The sequence below is a fragment of the Ovis canadensis genome, chromosome 3 (genome assembly GCF_042477335.2).
Source record: "Ovis canadensis isolate MfBH-ARS-UI-01 breed Bighorn chromosome 3, ARS-UI_OviCan_v2, whole genome shotgun sequence".
Lineage (NCBI taxonomy): Eukaryota > Metazoa > Chordata > Mammalia > Artiodactyla > Bovidae > Ovis > Ovis canadensis.
The window spans coordinates 39,418,438-39,439,407 of NC_091247.1; positions in this window are offsets into that span (position 1 = coordinate 39,418,438).

The window sequence follows — 20,970 nt, forward strand, 5'->3', positions numbered from 1 at the left end:
AGTTCAGTTCAGTTCAGTCGCTCAGTCATGTCCAGCTCTTTGAGACCCCATGAGCTGCAGCATGCCAGGCCTCCCTGTCCATCACCGACTCCCGGAGTTCACTCAAACTCACTTCCATCGAGTCGGTGATGCCATCCAGCCATCTCATCCTCTGTCGTCCCCTTCTCCACCTGCCCCAAATCCCTCCCAGCATCAGAGTCTTTTCCAGTGAGTCAACTCTTCTCATGAGGTGGCCAAAGTACTGGAGTTTCAGCTTTAGCATCATTCCTTCCAAAGAACACCCAGGACTGCTCTCCTTTAGAATGGACTGGTGGGATCTCCTTGCAGTCCAAGGGACTCTCAAGAGTCTTCTCCAACACCTCAGTTCAAAAGCATCAATTCTTCAGCACTCAGCTTTCTTCACAATCCAACTCTCACATCCATACATGACTACTGGAAAAACCATAGCCTTGACTAGACGGACCTTTGTTGGCAAAGTAATGTCTCTGCTTTTCAATATGCTATCTAGGTTGGTCATAACTTTTCTTCCAAGGAGGAAGTGTCTTTTAATTTCATGGCTGCAGTCATCATCTGCAGTAATTTGGGAGCCCCCCAAAATAAAGTCTGACCCTGTTTCCACTGTTTCCCCATCTATTTCCCATGAAGTGATGGGATGATGCCATGATCTTAGTCTTCTGAATGTTGAGCTTTAAGCCAACTTTTTCACTTTCCTCTTTCACTTTCATCAAGAGACTCTTTAGTTCCTCTTCACTTTCTGCCATAAGGGTGGTGTCATCTCTAGGGACTCTCTTTAAAGTTTGGATGACAGAAGCATGTTTTGAGGGGTTTATAGTTTAGGAAGTTAGTCTGGCAGGAGATCAGAAGAGTCAACAGAATTCTTCAAAGTTAGAGACACAATTGTTAAAGATAAGTGAGGGAATTCCCGTGGTAGGAAGCGGTGGGGTGGGGGTGGGGGGGCGGGGGTGGGTGAGGAAAATTCAGTATGAAACAAAGTATGGGAAACTGGAGAGAGTGGAGCGGTCTCCCCTGGGACAAAGAGGGTTCTTTCAAGGACAGAGAGTTAGATGGATCCAGATACTTGAAGGCCCAAGTTGCCTGTTTTTCTTTCACTATCCTAGATAAAGTGAAAGTCACTCAGTCGTGTCCAACTCTTTGCGACCTCATGGACCATACAGTCCATGGAATTTTCCAGGCCAGAATACTGGAGTGGGTAGCCTTTCTCTTCTCCAGGGGATCTTCCCAACCCAGGAATGGAACCCAGGTCTTCCCCGCATTGCAGGCGGATTCTTTACCAGCTGAGCCACAAGGGAAGCCCAAGAATACTGGAGTGAGTAGCCTATCCCTTCTCCAGCAGATCTTCCTGACCCAGGAATAGAACCGGAGTCTCCTGCATTGCAGGTGGATTCTTCACCAGCTAAGCTATCAGGGAATCATTAATACATCTTGACCATTTGTCACTCTACCTTTTCCTCTCTCTCACTAGCCCAGAGAAATCCATTTCATGTGCGTCTTCCAATTAGAGAGTTTATGTCAGCTTCACTCACTGTGGAGAGGTATCCTCCAAATATGCCCATGAAGTGAACTTGATATTGAGCCATGGAGATATGGTTAATCTCATGGAATGCTGAGTGGAAGAAAGATGTCCAGAGTCTATAACAAGACAAATGAAGTCCCTGGTTTGATATCAAAATGATGGTTCAGCAGGTTCTCAAGAGGAGACATTTTCAGGTTCTTCAAATTGGCAACATTTTCTTTTGGTAGTGAGAATGTAACTGACTTATAATCAGTGCACATAGGGAAATGGAAGGGGTGGATCTGTTCTTTGAGGTTGGGGAAGTTGGGAAGAATTTTCAATGGGTTCCTGCTAGCATTTCTCAGATTGATTTCACAACTCAGAGATATTCAAGTATCAAGATACTTTTCCACAGATGTTATCATCTTCTCAAGGAAATGCTAAATATTCCACTTGGACTAAGGGTATTCAGGGTTCTAATCTCTTTCAAGAACATTGGCTAGCCTTCCCAGGTTTCACAGAGAAAGCCATATGGAAGGAACTCCCCCGCTTCTCCAAGTCAAGTCAGTGGAAGAATGATATAAATGATGATGCTGGGGCTATGGAAAGATATTTCTGGGGTTGAAGAAGCACAAGGGCAAATTAACCACGCACGTGAAAGTGTTTGAGTGGTAACTGGAAGTCAAGGCAGGGAAGAGCTTCTTGGAGGAAGAAACAGTCAGTGCCACATTGTGTGGAAGTCAAGAGCATAAGCCCTGAGAAAACCCCACTGGTCTGGCGTGTGTGTCATCGTGTCACCAAGGAGCACGCCAGTGGAGTCGTGCAGGGAGATGTTGGCCTGCAGTGAGTGGCCAGGAAGGGGAAACTTCTATGTCAAGAAGAGAGAAGGATAGGTGGTAACTTGTGAATGTTTGCACATTTTATGACACAAAGAAGGATCCCGGGATACTTAAGAATGCCAAGAATTTCAAGTTCCCTGGCTTCCAAAAGATGGATACTTTGTAATACTAGACTGACCACCTTAAGGCTTTATCCTGCACTCTAATCACTATTCCACATGAATTTTCCAGGCTTCTGTCTTTGAGACACAAATTGTCAAATATGACCTACCTGTCTACCAGCCCCTAGTGACTCACTCTCCATTATTTGTCCCCTACTCTTCAACACATATGATTGAGCCCTTTTGTCAAGCTCTCAAAAACAAAGTTTGCTCTCCTGATAACATTGCCATCTAATCTTCTAAGAATCCAATTGGATACCAAAGGACCATTGGTCTAGGTTTTTGGAAAAGGTTTTGTAAGCTCCAGATAACAGAGTTTACTGAAGAAAACTTGGATAATTATTTCTTTAGAAATACATGTTCACAGTATGAACAGATCTGGCATTCTCTGCCAAAATTTGTGTCAGTCAAATAGGTTCAATGTTTGCTAAGGTCTTGGAGGTCCCACAGGTCCTCAGACTTTGGTGAGACTCCATAGCCTTTTAAGGCAAAACAGCCTTTAGTTAAAAAAAAAACAAAACTCTTTTCATTGTTATGAGATTTCCTTCATGCTTATCTTCTATAGGACCACCACTTGCAAAAATTCAAGAGAGCATTCCTAGGGGCAATTTATTGTCCATAACAATATTTCTAAAGAATCTGAATCATTTGAATGTTGGGTTTTGGTCATAGGAAAAGAAAAGCCACCAGTAATAGCTTTAAGTCCAGCAGCAGAATCGTGATTTATACCAAATACCTTGGTGCATTCCATAAGACAGGTTATCCACAACCTCAGCTCTGAAACAGTCAAAACTTTGCTAAACCCAGCATGCTAAAGCCCAGCACAGTCTAACTTAAAAATCAGTTAACTTCACTATATCCCTTGATTCAATTTAGGGTAATCCCAAAACCCTTTTAACAGCCATCCAAATGAAGACAAAGAACTTATTCAACACAGTCCCAACCCAACTCTAATAAATTCAGAGCCATGAAAAAAATATGAGCCAAATTCATATATCTGTCAGCATCATCCCAGAGATAGACCATGTGTAATATGGTTCACAGCTGAATTCAGCTAAGCCTCCAGACCATCCCAGTAGATCCTAAACCATATCCAAGCCCAGCCTGAAGTTGAACTGCTTACCCCCTTTAACCTAATCCAACCAGAGTTTAGCCAAAGCTCAAAGTCAAACACAGCAAGACTTATGCACATCCCTACAAGGACTAGCAATGGCACCCCACTCCAGCACTCTTGCCTGGAAAATCCCATGGATGGAGGAGCCTGGTAGGCTGCAGTCCATGGGGTCGCTGGGAGTGGGACACGACTGAGCGACTTTACTTTCACTTTTCACTTTCATGCATTGGAGAAGGAAATGGCAACCCACTCCAGTGTTCTTGCCTGGAGAATCCCAGGGACAGCAGAGCTTGGTGGGCTGCCATCTATGGGGTTGCACAGAGTCGGACATGACTGAAGTGACTTAGCAGCAGCAGCAACAAGGACTCAGCCAAGAGAATAATCCATGATTCATACCAACATATTGTAAAAAGAAATCCATCCCAGAGCCTCACAAGACCCAAAGCCTTGCAAACAAAACATTTACTTCATCTAGAGTAGAGACCAGGCCCATCAAATGCAGAACCCAGAAGAGGGATGAACTGGACCAGTACAGATAATCCAGGGTACTGACAGGTCCAGAATTTACAAATGCCTAATGGAAGCTTTATCAGGTGACTCAAGGCCAGCACAAAGGTACATACAAGACCAGTTCAGCCCTTTTCTACCCAGTTCTGCTCAGTCTTGGCATATTTCAGGGTATTCAAAACCAAGGTCTTATTCAGAGACCCTGGACCAGTTTATGACTGAAGATGACACAAAAAACCTACCTAGGCCTGTCAAGCCCATAACTAGTTCAACACTTTTGGTAGTGGCCACTGTCCAAGTTCTAAGCCCAAAAGAACAGTTGTTCTCAAAGTGTGTGAACACACGTGTGTGGGTGGGGAAGTGTGAAAGGTGGGGGCAAAGACATTAATCACCCTGGAATAACCAATGGAGTTTTTTCAAGATATATATCTCTGTAAAATATCAGAAATGGATGTGGAGATTCCAGGGACACATATAGTTTAATACAGCCTTACAGTGACCAATTTCTTTTTCATCTATACCCTTTTCTTCTCTAATGAGATCTGTTGAAATAGGTAGAATTAATGGTAATTCCCATAAACTATTTGAGCACTAGGCATGACAGACACTAATAAATAGTGTAATTGCACAACAGGCTATTTGGGGCAAAGCACAGCTCTGCCATTATTAATGGGTGACTGAGCAAGTTAAGTGACCTATCTATAGTACAGTTTCCCATCTGTGAAATTGGGTTAATATTACTTACCTCATTGGATTGTTGTATGGTTTCAATGGGATAATATATTACATGTGACCTTCAGGAAGCACACAGTAGATTTTGGCTTTTAGTGTTATTGAGAGATTCTGGGAAATTGCATGTGAATTTGTTCTAGGGATGAAAAGAGTAAGTTTAGAAGAACCACTTTCAGAGTGTTTGATTTTTCTACCACCAATGAAACAAAGCTGTTTCTGTACCATGGGCATTCACATTATCAATTTTGAAAAATGCAAAGATAAAGATTTTAGCTCATCCAGGATCTACTGGGAGTTGATGGTTTCCTAGGGTGTGTACAAAAAGCAAATGGAAAACATGCTTTGGGGCTATTAATAATCTATTGGCATCAAGGCTGTTTCTGCTAGCCAAGAATGCTAGAGAGCTAAACTCTAAAGAAATGTCTGAGGAAATGGTTATAAACAGTGATGCTTCTTTCTGGTACTGTATTTTTTTTTTAAGCTCTAACAATTTATAGAAAACAACCATTATTATTTCTTCTTCCTAACTCATTCATTCATTCAAAAATAGCTTTTGGATGTCTGCTATAAGGCAGGCCCTGTGCTTACGCTGGTGATAGAAGGGTGAATACAATGTGGACCTTGCTGAGTTTAGCTGGGGGGCACAAATACATAAATAGGTCCAACAGTGTTGTTAATTTACCTTCTAGAGAAAACTCAACTTATCTCCTCATCTCCTCCAGACCCCACCATGGCAATTCCAAGGAGAAGTAGATCTGACACAATGGAATCCTCCGTGATACACTATTGGACCACAGTCTTTAGGATGACCTGTTCCAACACTTGGAACACTGTCCTCTAGAAATCAGATTTGCTCAGAGGTGGAGGGAAAACGTCAGGTGATAGCTTTCTAAAGAAAGCTTTAGAATTTGGTATCTAAAAACAGACACTGTGAAACTGAAGTGTGGAGGGAATTCATCACAAGCTTAATAATGGGATCAGCTTAAAATGTAGTTCTTAATCTTGCAGTCAATTCAGGGACAGTGGGAAAGAGAAAAAAAGGGGAAGAAAAACATTCAATTCAGAAAACTCTATGGATATAGTAGAATTTTCAGAATACTTTTTCCAAAAATGGATAGTTCTTCATTAAGCACGTTCTCCTAACATAAAATTAAAACAACAAGTCTTTATTGATGCTGTAGTTCAGATCTACATGGGTGGTCCCACGGTTGTGTTTTTAGTTGGATTACTTTCTTCCTCTCTAAGATGTCTATTTATACTTTTTCTTTAAATGTTCAACATACCCTTCTTTATTCTTAATTGATACTGCTGCTTCATATTTCGGGGAAGGCAATGGCACCCCACCCCAGTACTCTTGCCTGGAAAATCCAATGGACGGAGGAGCCTGGTGGGCTGCAGTCCATGGGGTCGCTAAGATTCAGACACGACTGAGCGACTTCCCTTTCACTTTTCACTTTCATGCATTGGAGAAGGAAATAGCAACCCACTCCAGTGTTCTTGCCTGGAGAATCCCAGAGATGGGGGAGCCTGGTGGGCTGCCGTCTATGGGGTCGCACAGAGTCGGACACGGCTGAAGCGACTTAGCAGCAGCAGCAGCAACAGCAGCAGCTTCATATTTAATTGGAAAGTTAGAATGCAGAAGACATTCATCTGTGTGGATCTTACACTCAGGAATGGTGACTGGATGAAGAGCATTGTAAGTCACGAGTGTAGAAGTTGACTGTATGAGTACACTTACATATCACTTTAGGCAAAGTGAAGAGAGCCACAGAATGAGGTCAAGAATGGAGCCTAGGGATCTGGAACATTTTTACAGAGCTTGACAGAGAATGAGGAACCAGAGGGAAAATAAGACACTTTTAGGAAGGAGTAATCATGAGCATCAATCCCGATAGAGAGGATGAGAAAACAAGAACTAAATACCCTTCACTAGATTTAGTAATTAGTTCTTTGCTGACCTTTATGAAAGGAGATTAATAGAAATGGTACTAGAAAAAAGGAACATTCAGAGAGGGGGAAAAAGAACTCTTAGAAATTAAAACACACACACACACACACACATAAACAGAATAAAAGGAAAATAAGCTTGAAGACTTTTTTTTTAAGGAAGTGGAGTTAAAAGACCACAAGAAGAAAAAGATGGGTAGAAAACATATGTGAAACAATGGACCAGTGCAGGAGGTCCAATATCTGAATAACAGAAGTATAGAGTGTGAGCGCAGAGAAAATAAAGGAGAAAAAATCATCAAAATTTCTTAGAATTAAGGACAAAAGTTTCTAGCTTGAAAAGACCCTTTGAGTCTCCAAAACAAGGGCTAGAAATAGACCTACCCCAAATCCATTACTAAATATCAGTATATTTGGAATCCCCTTCATGGATCACTGCCTTGTTGTGGCAAAGGGACTTGCATAACTCAGTGAAGTTATGAACCACGCCATGCAGCCAAACAAAACCATCCCAAAGAAAAAGAAAAGTAAGAGGGCAAAGTGGTTATCTGAGGAGGCTTTATGAATAACAGAAGAACAAAGCGAAGCAAAAAGCAAGGGAGTGAGGGAAAGGTACATCCAATTAAATGCAGAGTTTCAAAGAATAGCTGGAAGAGACAAGAAGTCCTTTTTCAATGAACAGTGTTTAATAATAGAAAAAACAACAACAAAAGGGGAAAGACTAGAGATCTCTTCAGGAATATTGGCAACGTCAAGGGAGCATTCTGCCCAAAGATGGACACAATAATGGATAAAAATGGGAAGAGACCTAGTAGATATGCATGAGATCAAGAGGAAGAGATGGAAAGAATACATGGAAGAACTATACAAAAAAGATCTCAATGAGCCAGATTACGACAATGGTGTGCTTAGTCACCCAGAGCCAGACATTTTGGAATGCAAAGTTCAGTGGGCCTTAAGAAGCACTGCTGTTAATAAAGCTAGTGGATGCAATGAAATTCCAGCAGAAATATTTAAATCCTTAAAAGAGGATGCCGTCTAAGTTTTACATTCATTATGTCAGCAAATCAGGAAGACCCAGCAGTGGCCACAGGACTGGAAAAGGTGAATCCTCATCCCAATTCCCAAGAAGGGTGGTACCAAAGAATGGTCTAACCACTGGACAATCACACTGATCTCTCATGGTAGTAACCACATGCTTGAATCTTGCATCCTAGACTTCAATATTATGTGAACCAAGAGCTTCCAGATGTCCAAGCTGGGTTTAGAAAAGGAAGAGAAACCAGAGATCAAATGGCCAATATTCTCTGGATGATAGAAAAAGGAAGGGAATTTCAGAAAAACATATATCTGTTTCATCCACTACGCAAAAGCCTTTGACTGTGTAGATCATGACAAAGTGTGGAAAGCTCTTAGAGAGATGGGAATACCAGATCATCTGACCAGTCTCCCGAGACACCTGTTTGCAGGTCAAGAAGCAATAGTTAGGACCCTGTATGGAAAAACTGATTGGTTCAAGATTGAGAAAGGGGTACGACAGGGCTGTCACCCTGTTTGTTTAACCTATACGCTGAGCACATCATTAGAAATGCCTGTCTGGATGAATTACAATCTGGAATCAAGATAGGTGGGAGAAGCATCAACAACCTCAGATATGTGGATAATATCACTCTAATGGCAGAAAGCAAAGAGGAACTAAAGAGCCTCTTGATGAGGATGAAGGAGAGTAAAAGAGTCAGCTTAAGACTACATATTAAAAAACTAAGATCATGGCATCTGGCCCCATTACTTCATGGCAAATAGAAGGGGAAAAGGTGAAAGTAATGACAGATTTCCTCTTCTTGGGCTCCAAAGTCACTCACTACAGATGGTAGACTGCAGCCATGAAATCAGAAGATGATTGCTTCATGGCAGGGAAGCCATGAAAAACTTAGGCAGTGTGTTGAAAAGCAGAGACGTTGCTCTGCTGACAAAGGTCCGCATAGTCAAGGCTATGGTCTTCCCGGGGGTCACATGGTTGTGAGAGCTGGACCATAAAGAAGGCAGAGCACCAAAGAATTGATGCCATTGAACTGTGGTACTGGAGAAGACTGCTGAAAGTCCCTTGGACAGCAAGGAGATCAAACCAGTCGATCTTAAGGGAGATCAACCTTGAATATTCACTGGAAAGACCGACGCTGAAGCTGAAACTCCAGTATTCTGGTAATCTGATGTGAACAGATGACTCATTGGAAAAGTCCCTGATGCTGGGAAAGATTGAAGGCAGAAGGAGAAGAGGGCATCAGAGGATGAGATGGTTTGATTGCATCACCGATGCAATGGACATGAACTTGGGCAAACTCTGAGAGATGGTGAGGGACAGGGAGGCCTGGAGTTCTGCAGTCCATGGGGTCACAAAGAGTCAGACACAACTGGGCGACTTAACAACAACAGTATTTGGAACAGAGAGGAATTTTCATAGGACTCTAAAAAGAAAAACCAGGTCACATATAGATAAATAGTTATCAGAATGACCTTTAACTTCTCAACAGCAAAATTTGAATCCAGTAGATAATGGAGCCTCTGAACTTCTGAAGGAAAATCCAGAATTCTGTACACAGCCTAACTGTCAATGAAATATCAGGATAGAATAAGACATGTTCAAACATTCATGATCTTTTATTTGCCACACATGTTTCTCAAGATGGTGCTGGAGGAGTTCCACCAAAATCAAGGAGTAAGCCAAAAAAGAAAGACAAAATGCCAAAGCAAAAGGGAACCACTGTGAAGGTAATTTTATGTGTCAACTTGGCTAGGCTATGGTGGTTAGTTTTTCAGTCAAACACCAGTACAGATGTTGCTGTGAAGGTATTTTTTTAGACAAGATTAACATTTAGATCAGTAGACTTTGAGTGAAGTGGACTAACTATCATAATGTTGAAATGTAAGCTTCATTCAAGCAGCTGAAAGTATTAACAGAAAAGATAGAGGTCCTCAGAAGAAGGAATTCTTCCTCCAGAATACCTTGGGACTCAAAACTACAACATCATTTCTTTTCTAGATCTCCAGTCTGCTGGCCTGCTCTACAGATTTCAGACTTGTCAAGCACTGCTGTTGCACAAGCCAATTCCCTAAGATAAATCTCTCACTCTTGGACTCTCTTTCTGTACACTGTATTAGTTTGATTTCTCTGGAGAACTTTAACTAGTACACCAGCTCAGCATGAAGGCAAAGACAATTCTTAGGATGACAGCAAAAGGATGTCCCTGAGATGTAGCCCAGCAGGACCTTAAAGGCCTTCCTGGGACAGATGCTCCCACCACCCACCCATCATGTCCTCTGCCTGCCTCTTGTTTGTAGGAGGAACTTTAGCTTCCTAGGCCTCTTCCCTGACATCAAAAGACTAAATGTAATCAGAGGAGTGAGAAAATGTAGAAACAAAGGAAAACATTCGAGCAGTACAAAATAATAAGTTAGCCATTAAGCAAAGTCAAGAACTTTGAGTTCCTTCTCTAGGGCTAGAGATAATATTTTGAGCCATATACTTTGCGCTGTTTTGCAGATACTGAAACTCCCACCAGGTGGTAGAAGTTCAGTGCATGCTGACCACAAGCACATAGAGCCCAGACTGGTTGGAACTAGAAGGTTGAGGCTGACTCCCCATTACCTCACCACCAACCAATCAGAAGAATGTCCATGAGCTGATCATGTAAACTGAAACACTTTCCCTCATCTCTCACCCTTTAAATACCTTGCCCTGAAAGTCACTGAGGAGTTTGGGCTTCTTGAGCATTAGCTGTGCATACTCCTTGCTTGATGCCTTGTAATAAACACTGAATTTTTCCTCCACCACAACTGAGTGTCAGTAGATTGGATTTACAGCACATGGGTGAGTGGACCCAAGTTTAGTTTGGTAACAATAACACGTACACAGATGGCCTAGAGGGCAGCCAGTCCAGACAGGAGAATGAGTTCTCCTAAAAGGACACTGCCAATAAGCAAGAAAGAAATTGATAGCTCGTATGATGTGATTGACACAGGAGAGCTAAATCTCACCTCTAAAATAGAAAGTCAGTGGATAATAGCCGAGGCTGATGAATTAAAATACATCAGTGTATATACATCATTTAGAGATATCAGTTCAGTTCAGTTCAGTTCAGTCGCTCAGTCGTGTCCGACTCTTTGCGACCCCATGAATCACAGCATGCCAGGCCTCCCTGTCCATCACCAACTCCCGGAGTTCACCCAGACTCACGTCCATCAAGTCAGTGATGCCATCCAGCCATCTCATCCTCTGTCGTCCCCTTCTTCTCCTGCCCCCAGTCCCTCCCAGCATCAAAGTCTTTTCCAATGAGTCAACTCTTCGCATGAGATGGCCATGTGTAAATGCCAGAAAAATGACCTAAGATATTTAAAAGGGAAAGGAGACTGAGAACTGGGGAGTATGGTGGTATAGGAAAACAGAAACATTTTATTATAAGACTTTCAAAAACTTGACTTTTGAATTATGTGTCTTTAATATTTTGAATAAAACCTTTGAGTCTTCAGATTTTGCCAAAGTTCTTGCTAAGGAATTCTGCTAAGTTTGTTTCATTCTATTGGGTTATTAGTACAATTGAATGCCATGTTGTCTTTAAAAGTAACAATCACATGGGCTAGATATAAATATAGGGAGATATTTATAAAAGAAAGGGGCTTCCCTGATAGCTCAGTTGGTAAAGAATCCACCTGCAATGCAGGAGACACCAGTAAAAGTGAAAAAAATAGAAAAAGTTGAAAAATAGTCAGAGCACAGAGTAATTTATAAACTTTGAAGGCAATACCAAAAATCATATACATATACACACACACATATCATGTGTATAGACAATATGTAACGATATACACATTTGGTTTTGGGTCATTAATAAAATGGTGCACTATATGCCATTAAAAATAAAACACAGGAAGGTTAAGTCTGTTTTGACTTTCATGGTGATCACTTCCTAGGCTTCTTTATGACCTTACCATTGGTTGGGAGCAGTGTAATGCCCTCCACCACCTCACCGCACTTCCCAGTTTGGATGTCCATGTCCTAATCTCCAGAACCTGTGAGCTGCTAAAGCTGAAACTCCAGTACTTTAGCCACCTCATGTGAAGAGTTGACTCATTGGAAAAGACTCTGATGCTGGGAGAGATTGGGGGCAGGAGGAGAAGGGGACGACCCAGGATGAGATGGCTGGATGGTATCACGGACTTGATGGATGTGAGTCTGGGTGAACTCCAGGAGATGGTGATGGACAGGGAGGCCTAGCATGCTGCGACTCATGGGGTCGCAAGGAGTCGGACAGGACTGAGCGACTGAACTGGACTGAACTGAACTGAACTGAACTGAGTTACCTTATAAGGCAAAAGGATTTTGCAGATGTGATTAAGGTAAGGATCTTGAGATGAGGAGATAATCCTTGATTATCTGGATGGGTCCACATACACACAAGGGTCCTTATCAGTGAAAGAGGGAGGCACAAGGGTCAGGGAATGACAGAAGCAGAGGTTGGAGTGATCTGATGACTAGAAGGGGCCCGCAATCAAAGGAGTGTAGGTAGCCTCTAAAAGCTGGAAAAAGCAAAGAATGGATTCTCCCCTTGAGTCTCCAGAAGAAACACAGCTCTGCTGACATCTTAACTTTAAACCCTAAAGATCAGTTTCAGACTTCTGACCTCCAGAACTATAAGATAATAAACTCGTGTTGTTTTAAGTTTCCCCTCCCCCTGAAAAAAATAAAAATAAGACACAGGAAGACTGTAAAGCATGAGAAAGTGTTCATGGTGCACTGTGACATGAAAAATTTAGAGTCTATGTAGGTTATGATGGCAGCTATGAAATATATTCATCTGGATAAGGACTCAGAAGTCATTTGTACAAATCAAATCGTTTAGAGACAAAAAGAATACATTGAAGAATAGTGGATGCAATTTCTATAAAACACGACTTTTGGAGCTGTAAAGAAGGGAATATCTGAGATGAGGGAATCGGAGGCAGGACAAGGCTAGAAGAGGTTTTGGGGTTTACTTATTTGCATGATTTCTTTTTTTTTAAGCTGGGAGATGTTCTAGTTGATATCCATGATGAGGAAGGGACAAAGGAACTATAGAGACTGACAATGTGAAAGATCAAAGATGGGAGTGGGGAGGAGGAGAGGAGACAGGAGGTGGTGCCTGTGTGAGGAGGTAGGAAGGGGGAATTTAGAACACAGAGGGAGAGGTCAGCACTGGCCAAGGAAATGAACATATCACAAGGCAATAACAATACTCAAGGACCATGGATGCTGCCTTTCTCTAACGACAACAGCTGTGATTTCTATATTACGATCCTTATTTCATGAATGAAAACCTGAGACTCAAAGAGGTCAAATAACTTTGATTATCTCTACCTGTTGGTGGGCCTGGGATGCCGGCCTGTACCTATTTGCCTTGGCTCTTCCCACTGTGTGATCCTTTGAGACAGTGGAAAGGATGTTGACAAGTTGACAAGTGTGTAAGTGGAAGGATGAGGAGTTGAAGAAGTTTTGAATGATGAAGTATAAACAGAAAAGTCCTTTTTGAGCAACCATCTTCTACTTCTAGAGTTCCTGGGAACTATATTTTCTGGATTCTATTCATAACATAGCGTTTAGCATAACAAAGTACTTAACATTGAGTATGTCAAAGTACTTTGATATTACTTTATTCTACTGCCAAGACACTAGTTTTTGTAGCATTAATTTATGTTCTATCTAAATGTTTTAAGTCATATAAATGACTGTATCCTGTGTTGGTTAGTGCATGATGAGGGTCCTTCCTCTGAATTATGCAAGGGCCAAGGATGCTTGAATTCAAACACAGGGTTGCTACTTCCTTTACTGTAAACTTACTTCTGCAAAGCAGATGTGCAAAACAAACAGGGAAGGGGCCACTTAAACCAGAGTGTTGTGATTGCATTTTGTTTCCCAAAATGTTGATGGGTTCCTGTGGACACCTGCCATGCTCTGAAGGGTGATGCTTTGGGGTGAGGCGAGATTCTGTCAGACCCACCAGGGTCTTGTCAATACCATCAGACACTAACCAGCTACACGTGCCTGCCTAAGGGTCTGTGTTCTTTGGAGTTTGTGAAACAGGGGAGGTCAATGCAGGATTCTGGGGAATCAGATTCTCAGAGTGCCTCTCGAATATGTCATTAAGTATGTTTGGAGTCAAAGGCAAAGACTGTCTACAGTGGAAAGTCTAAGGGTCATTTCAGTCCATCTGAGCCTGACTCTTTGTGGAGGTGGGGACACGGGGACATGTATGTGCCTTCAGAACTCAGACAGCATACCCTCTCACTGTGGACTCCCTCCTCATCTGTGAAGTAAAACAGGCTGCAGAGGGAGCTGAGAAGGTGCTAAAACCTTTGTCGAAGGGGAAGCAGGACCAACCCTAGGAGTGTGATGAATCTGATGGTGAGCAGGGAGCTTCTAACTGGCAGGTTCTCTGTCCAGCAGGGTCCCGCATGGTTTCAGTGGCTGCCTCATCTACCAGGTATCCAGAATGAGACTCATGGGACAGATCAGAGCCAGCTGGATTCACAGAGATGCTCAGCTAAGCCTTGCCTAGGACACCCTACCTAGCTGACCGCCGATGGGTGAAAATAAATGCTTATTATTGAACACAACTGAGATTCTGTGGTTTTTCATAATAGTTGACTAATACAGCATGCCTAGTTTTACTGTTTACTGAGTAATTTCCACAGAAGAGATGAACAACTGAGGAGGGAAGTCCATCTACAGAGCTCAAGCATGAAAGAAGGCATTGTGGATTTGGCTGCCTTAATGTGGTTAGCTAAAGGGCTCAAAAGACGCTGGAAGGATGCTGGTCTCACAGAGATGAACTCTGCCTGTGTATGTGTGTGAGAGGGTGGGGATTGGGATTCTGTACCCTAAAGCTCTACCATTTGATACTCTTCACAATGAGAACAAATGGAAGACTTGACATTCATCTGAGACTTAGTTTTTGGTATTTACCCATAGTAAAACTCTCTCTTCCATATCCTGTGCTTGTGTTTTCAATGAATCAGATAATGTGAATAAATGTGCTAGAGAAAAAACTGGACTCAGATCCAAACCAGAGACCCAGTCCTGGTCCTCCAGCATTTGCTAGCTACCTGGTTCTGATTGAAAGCTTCACATTGCTAAGGCTCAGTTTCCACATGAGCTGCCTGCCAAATGAGACCTTGGAGGGAGAAACACACACTTTCATCAAACAGATGATAGAAGAACAAATCCATATAGTTCTGGAATAGAGGTTGTTGATGCATATCAATAACCTGGAAAGATGATTTTCAGTTTTCTTACTTTTGCATTTGTGAAGAAAAAAAAAAGGCATGTGGACCTTGTCTCTGTCATTATCTGGCTGCTGTCTGTCCAGGTCAATACTGGTATGGTCACTGTCCCCTGAAACCAGGCAAGACCTGGAGACAGAGACATCAGCAGTTCAATTGCCCCTCTCATTTTTTGAATAAAATCATAAATTGGTTTTGAATTTGTCAAATTTTTTTCCTGAACCTATTGACTGATTTTTTTCCCTCATTTAATTTCTTGATGTAATTTGTTGTTGTTCAATAGCTCAGTCATGTCCTACTCTTTGCAACGCCACGGACTGCAGCATACCAGGCTCCCCTGACCTTCTTTATCTCCTGGACTTTGTTCAAATTCATGTCCATTGAGTTGGTGATGCTCTCTAATCATCTCATCCTCTGCCTCCCTTCTCCTTTTGCTTTCAGTCTTTAACAGCATCAGAGTCTTTTCCAATGTGCCAGCTCTTCACATCAGGTGGCCAAAGTATTGGAGCTTAGTTTCAGCATCAGTCCTTCCAATGAATATTCAGGGTTGATTTCCTTTAGGATAGACTGGTTTGATCGCCTTGCTGTCCAAGGAGCTCTCAAGAGTATTCTTCAGCACCACAATTAGAAAGTATTAATTCACTGGAGCTCAGCTTTCTTTATGGTTCAGCTCTCACATCCATACATGACTACCCTCAGTCATGTCTGACCCTTTGTGACCCCTTGGTCTGTAGCCTGCCAGTCTCCTCTGTCCACAGGATTTCCCAGACAAGAATACTTGAGTAGGTTGCCATTTCCTTCTCTAAGGGATCTCCCCGACTCAGGGATTGAACCTGGGTCTCCTGCATTGCAGGCAAATTCTTTACCAACTGAGCCATAAAATCATACCTTTGAGCAGAAAAATCATACCTTTGTCTCTATGGGCATTTGTTGGCAAAGTGACATCTCTGCTTTTTAACATGTGGTTTTGTCATAGTTTTCCTTCCAAGAAGCAAGCATCTTTTAATTCCATGGCTGCAGTCACTGTCCCTAGTGATTTTGGAGCTCAAGAAAATAAAATCTGTCACTACTTACACTTTTTCTCCTTCTATTTGCCATGAAATGATGGAACCAGATGTTATGATCTTAGTTTTTGTAATCTTGAGTTTCAGGCCTCAAGAGGCTCTCCTCTTTCACGTTCAAGAGGCTTTTTAGTTCCTCTTCACTTTCTGCCATTAGAGTGGTATTATCAGCATGATGTGATGAATGATATCTATAAATATTTGAATGTTAAATCACACTTACATCCCTAAGATAAACCAAATTTAATCCTGATATACTGTATTTCTTATGCACTGCTAAAATTTGATTTGTCAATATTTAGTCTAGAATTTTTGAATGTTCAGGAGTGAGATTGATCTGTAATTTTTCCTTTCTGTACTATCCTTGCCAAATTTGGGTTTTTAAGTTTATACCAAGTTCTCAGAATATGCCTCCTTCTCTATATTCTGGAAATATTAGCATAAAATTGAAACAATTTGTTCATTAAAGCTTCATAAAAAAAAAACAAAAGAACAATACTCCCTCCTATCTCTCATCACCAGAGACAACACAGCCCCATCACAAATGCTGCTTTCAACAGTCACTTGCCAGACCCTCAAAGCCCCATGACAAGGTCCTGGTGGGGTCTGACATTAACTCAGCTTCCTCTCCAGCCTCTGGTTGAAAGTAGCATTTAAAGTCCATACAAGACTTCCCTGGTAGTCTGGTGGTTAAGAATTCACCTGCCAATTCAGGGGACATAGGTTCAATCCCTGGTCTGGGAAGATTCCACATGCAACTAAATCCATGTGTTGTAGGAAGGGGGACCCCTTCCAGGGTCCAAAACTGGGCTCTTGTCTAACACTTGGAAATGAATTGTCCGAGGAGACATATGTGCTGACTTGGAAATGAATTGTCCGAGGAGACATATGTGCTGACAAAGCAAGAGATTTTATTGGGAAAGGCACCCAGGTGGAGAGCAGTAGGATAAGGGAACCCAGGAGAACTGCTCTGCCACATGGCTCGCAGTCTCGGGTTTTATGGTGATGGGATTAGTTTCCGGGTTGTGTTTGGCCAATCATTCTAATTCAGAGTCTTTCCTGGTGGTGCACGCATCGCTCAGCCAAGAGGGATGCTAATGAGAGGGATTCTGGGAAGTGGAAGGGCACGTGGTGTTTCCTTTTGACCTTTCCTGAACTCTTCCCATTGGTGGTGGCTTATGAGTTCCGTATTCCTTACCAGGATCTCCGGTCATAAAACAACTCATGCGAATGGTTCCTAAAGGGCCTGGCCAGGGTGGGCGGCTTCAGTCAGTGTGCTTCCCATAACACATGCACCACAGAGACTGAAGCCCGCATGCCCTAGAGCCTGTGCTCTGTAACAAAAGAAGCCGCCGCAATGAGAAGCCCGTGGACCGCCCCTAGAGAGGAGCCCTCACGGCTGCAAAAAGCCTGCGTGAAGCAATGAGGACCCAACGCAGCCAAAAGAAAAAAAAAGATATTAACTACCCTCTCGTCCACATTCCTATAGAACTGAATAACACAGAAATAGAGTAAAATTTTGTTTTAGCACTAGGAAAGATGGAAGGTTGTCATTGAAAGGTCAGAAGCTGACAAGTTTTTGCTACCTACACTGTGATAAAGGACCAGGCTGAGGGAAGTGACAAGCAACCCATGATTCAAGCAAGGGAAATAAAACATTCTGGGAAGAGCACATTAATGGGACAAAGGGAAAATCCCCCTAATGCTGAAAGTGAAGGGTGATGACACTTAGATGCAGTCAAATTTTCAGTGTACAAATAACTCCAGAGCAGCTGACTGCAGCCCAAATGCCAGCTTCCATTGCACTGAGATGGCCTGGGAAAGACATTGCAATAGCAGATTTGAAGTGGAACATCTATTTTAGGCAAAGGAGCCAGTGCCCATACTAACTTCAGCTATACCATTGGGAAAGAAAACATTTGAGACAGTGGACATGTCCAGTGTGACAGGAAGAGAAAACTGACTCCACATTGGATCTCTTTGTTACTTTAACCTTTCTTTTTATTGCTTTTGTTATTATAATAGCTATCTATCAGTTCAGTTCAGGTCAGTCCCTCAGTCTCGTCCGACTCTTGGCGACCCCATGAATTGCAGTATGCCAGGCCTCCCTGTCCATCACCAACTCCCGGAGTTCACTCACACTCATGTCCATCAAGTTGGTGATGCCATCCAGCCATCTCATCCTCTGTTGGCCCCTTCTCCTCCTGCCCCAAATCCCTCCCAGCATCAGAGTTTTTTCCAATGAGTCAACTCTTCACATGAGGTGGCCAAAGTACTGGAGTTTCAGCTTTAGCATCATTCCTTCCAAAGAAATCCCAGGGCTGATTTCCTTCAGAATGGACTGGTTGGATCTCCTTGTAGTCCAAGGGACTCTCAAGAGTCTTCTCCAACACCATAGTTCAAAAGCATCAATTCTTTGGCGCTCAGCTTTCGTCACAGTCCAACTCTCACATCCATACCTGACCACTGGAAAAACCATAGCCTTGACTAGATGGACCTTTGTTGGCAAAGTAATGTCTCTGCTTTTCAATATGCTATCTAGGTTGGTCATAACTTTCCTTCCAAGAAGTAAGCGTCTTTTCATTTCATGGCTGCAATCACCATCTGCAGTGATCTTGGAGCCCAAAAAAATAAAGTCTGACACTGTTTCCACCATTTCCTCATCTATTTCTCATGAAGTAATGGGACCAGACACCATGATCTTAGTTTTCTGAATGTGGAGCTTTAAGCCAACTTTTTCACTCTCCTCTTTCACTTTCATCAAGAGGCCTTTTAGTTCCTCTTCACTTTCTGCCATCTGTGTGGATCACAATAAACTGTGGAAAATTCTGAAAGAGATTGGAATACCAGACCACCTGACCTGCCTCTTGAGAAACCTATATGCAGGTCAGGAAGCAACAGTTAGAACTGGACATGGAACAACAGACTGGTTCCAAATAGGAAAAGGAGTACGTCAAGGCTGTATATTGTCACCCTGCTTATTTAACTTCTATGCAGAGTACATCATGAGAAACACTGGGCTGGACGAAGCACAAGCTGGAATCAAGATTGCCGGGAGAAATATCAGTCACCTCAGATATGCAGATTACATCACCCATATGGCAGAAAGTGAAGAGGAACTAAAAAGCCTCTTGATGAAAGTGAAAAAGGAGAGTGAAAAAGTTGGCTTAAAGCTCCACATTCAGAAAACTAAGATCATGGTGTCTGGTCCCATCACTTCATGGGAAATAGATGGGGAAACGGTGGAAACAGTGTCAGACTTTATTTTGGGGGCTCCAAGATCACTGCAGATGGTGATTGCAGCCATGAAATGAAAAGACGCTTACTTCTTGGAAGGAAAGTTATGACCAACCTAGATAGCATATGAAAAAGCAAAGACATTACTTTGCCAACAAAGGTCCATCTATTCAAGGCTATGGTTTTTCCTGTGGTCATGTATGGATGTGAGAGTTGGACTGTGATGAAAGCTGAGCGCCGAAGAATTGATGCTTTTGAACTATGGTGTTGGAGAAGACTCTTGAGAGTCCCTTGGACTACAAGGAGATCCAACCAGTCCATTCTGAAGGAGATCAGCCCTGGGATTTCTTTGGAAGGAATGATGCTAAAGCTGAAACTCCAGTACTTTGGCCACCTTATGTGAAGTGTTGACTCTTTGGAAAAGACTCTGATGCTGGGAGGGATTTGGGGCAGGAGGAGAAGGGGACGACCGAGGATGAGATGGCTGGATGGCATCACCAACTCGGTGGACATGGGTTTGGGTGGACTCCGGGAGTTGGTGATGGACAGGGAGGCCTGGTGTGCTGCAATTCATGAGGTCGCAAAGAGTCGGACAGGACTGAGTGACTGAACTGTACTGAACTGAACTGAACTGAACTTTCAGTACAATGTTTCTATAAGTTGTGGTGGCAGGCATCTGCATTTGTTTCTTATTTTAATGGAAATGTTTCATTCTTTTCATTGATGCTTACATTTTTCTTTGATGATTTTGGTCTGTTTAATGAATTTTCTTTTAATTCCAAGTTTCCTAAGAACTGCTTGTTTATTGTTAATGAATATTCAGCGCTATTAGATAATTTTGCTGCTATTGAGATATTTAGTAAGTTTGTTGTCTTTTGATTTTTATTGTGGCAAACTACATTATTGGTTTCCTAATACAAAATCTTTAATCTTTCCCAGCAGATAAACAAACTTGAAGATTGAAGACAGGAAGAGAAGGGGACGACAGAGGATAAGATGATTGGATGACATCACCGACTCGATAGGCAACAGTTTGAGCAAGCTCCAGCAGTTGGTGATGGACAGGGAAGCCTGGCGTGCTGCAGTCCAAGAGTCAGACACAACTGAGGGACTGAACTGAACTGAATATCAAACCACTGGCATGGCTAGGGAGAATTTCACATGGTCACACTGTATTACCTTTTCTACACTTCCCTTGATAAGTTTGCTGTCATTTCATTGAGACATTTTGCATCTGTTTTTATGACAGAGATTGCCCTGTACTTTTCCTTTCCCATACCTGTCACGTTTTGGAATTAACTAACTATTCTTATGAAAGGAACTGGAGAGTACCTCTCTCCTGGCCCCCATACATTTGAATAGTTTTATGATTAGAAAAATCTATATTTTCAATGTATCTCAATGTAGAAACTATTTTGGCTTATAATTTTCTTGTGTGAAGTTTTTATACTTTTCACTAACTCCTTTTCTGGTCATAATTATTCAGGTTTGCTATTTCTTCTTGAGTGAGCTTTGGTAAGTTAAGTTTTTAGATATTCAGTTTACC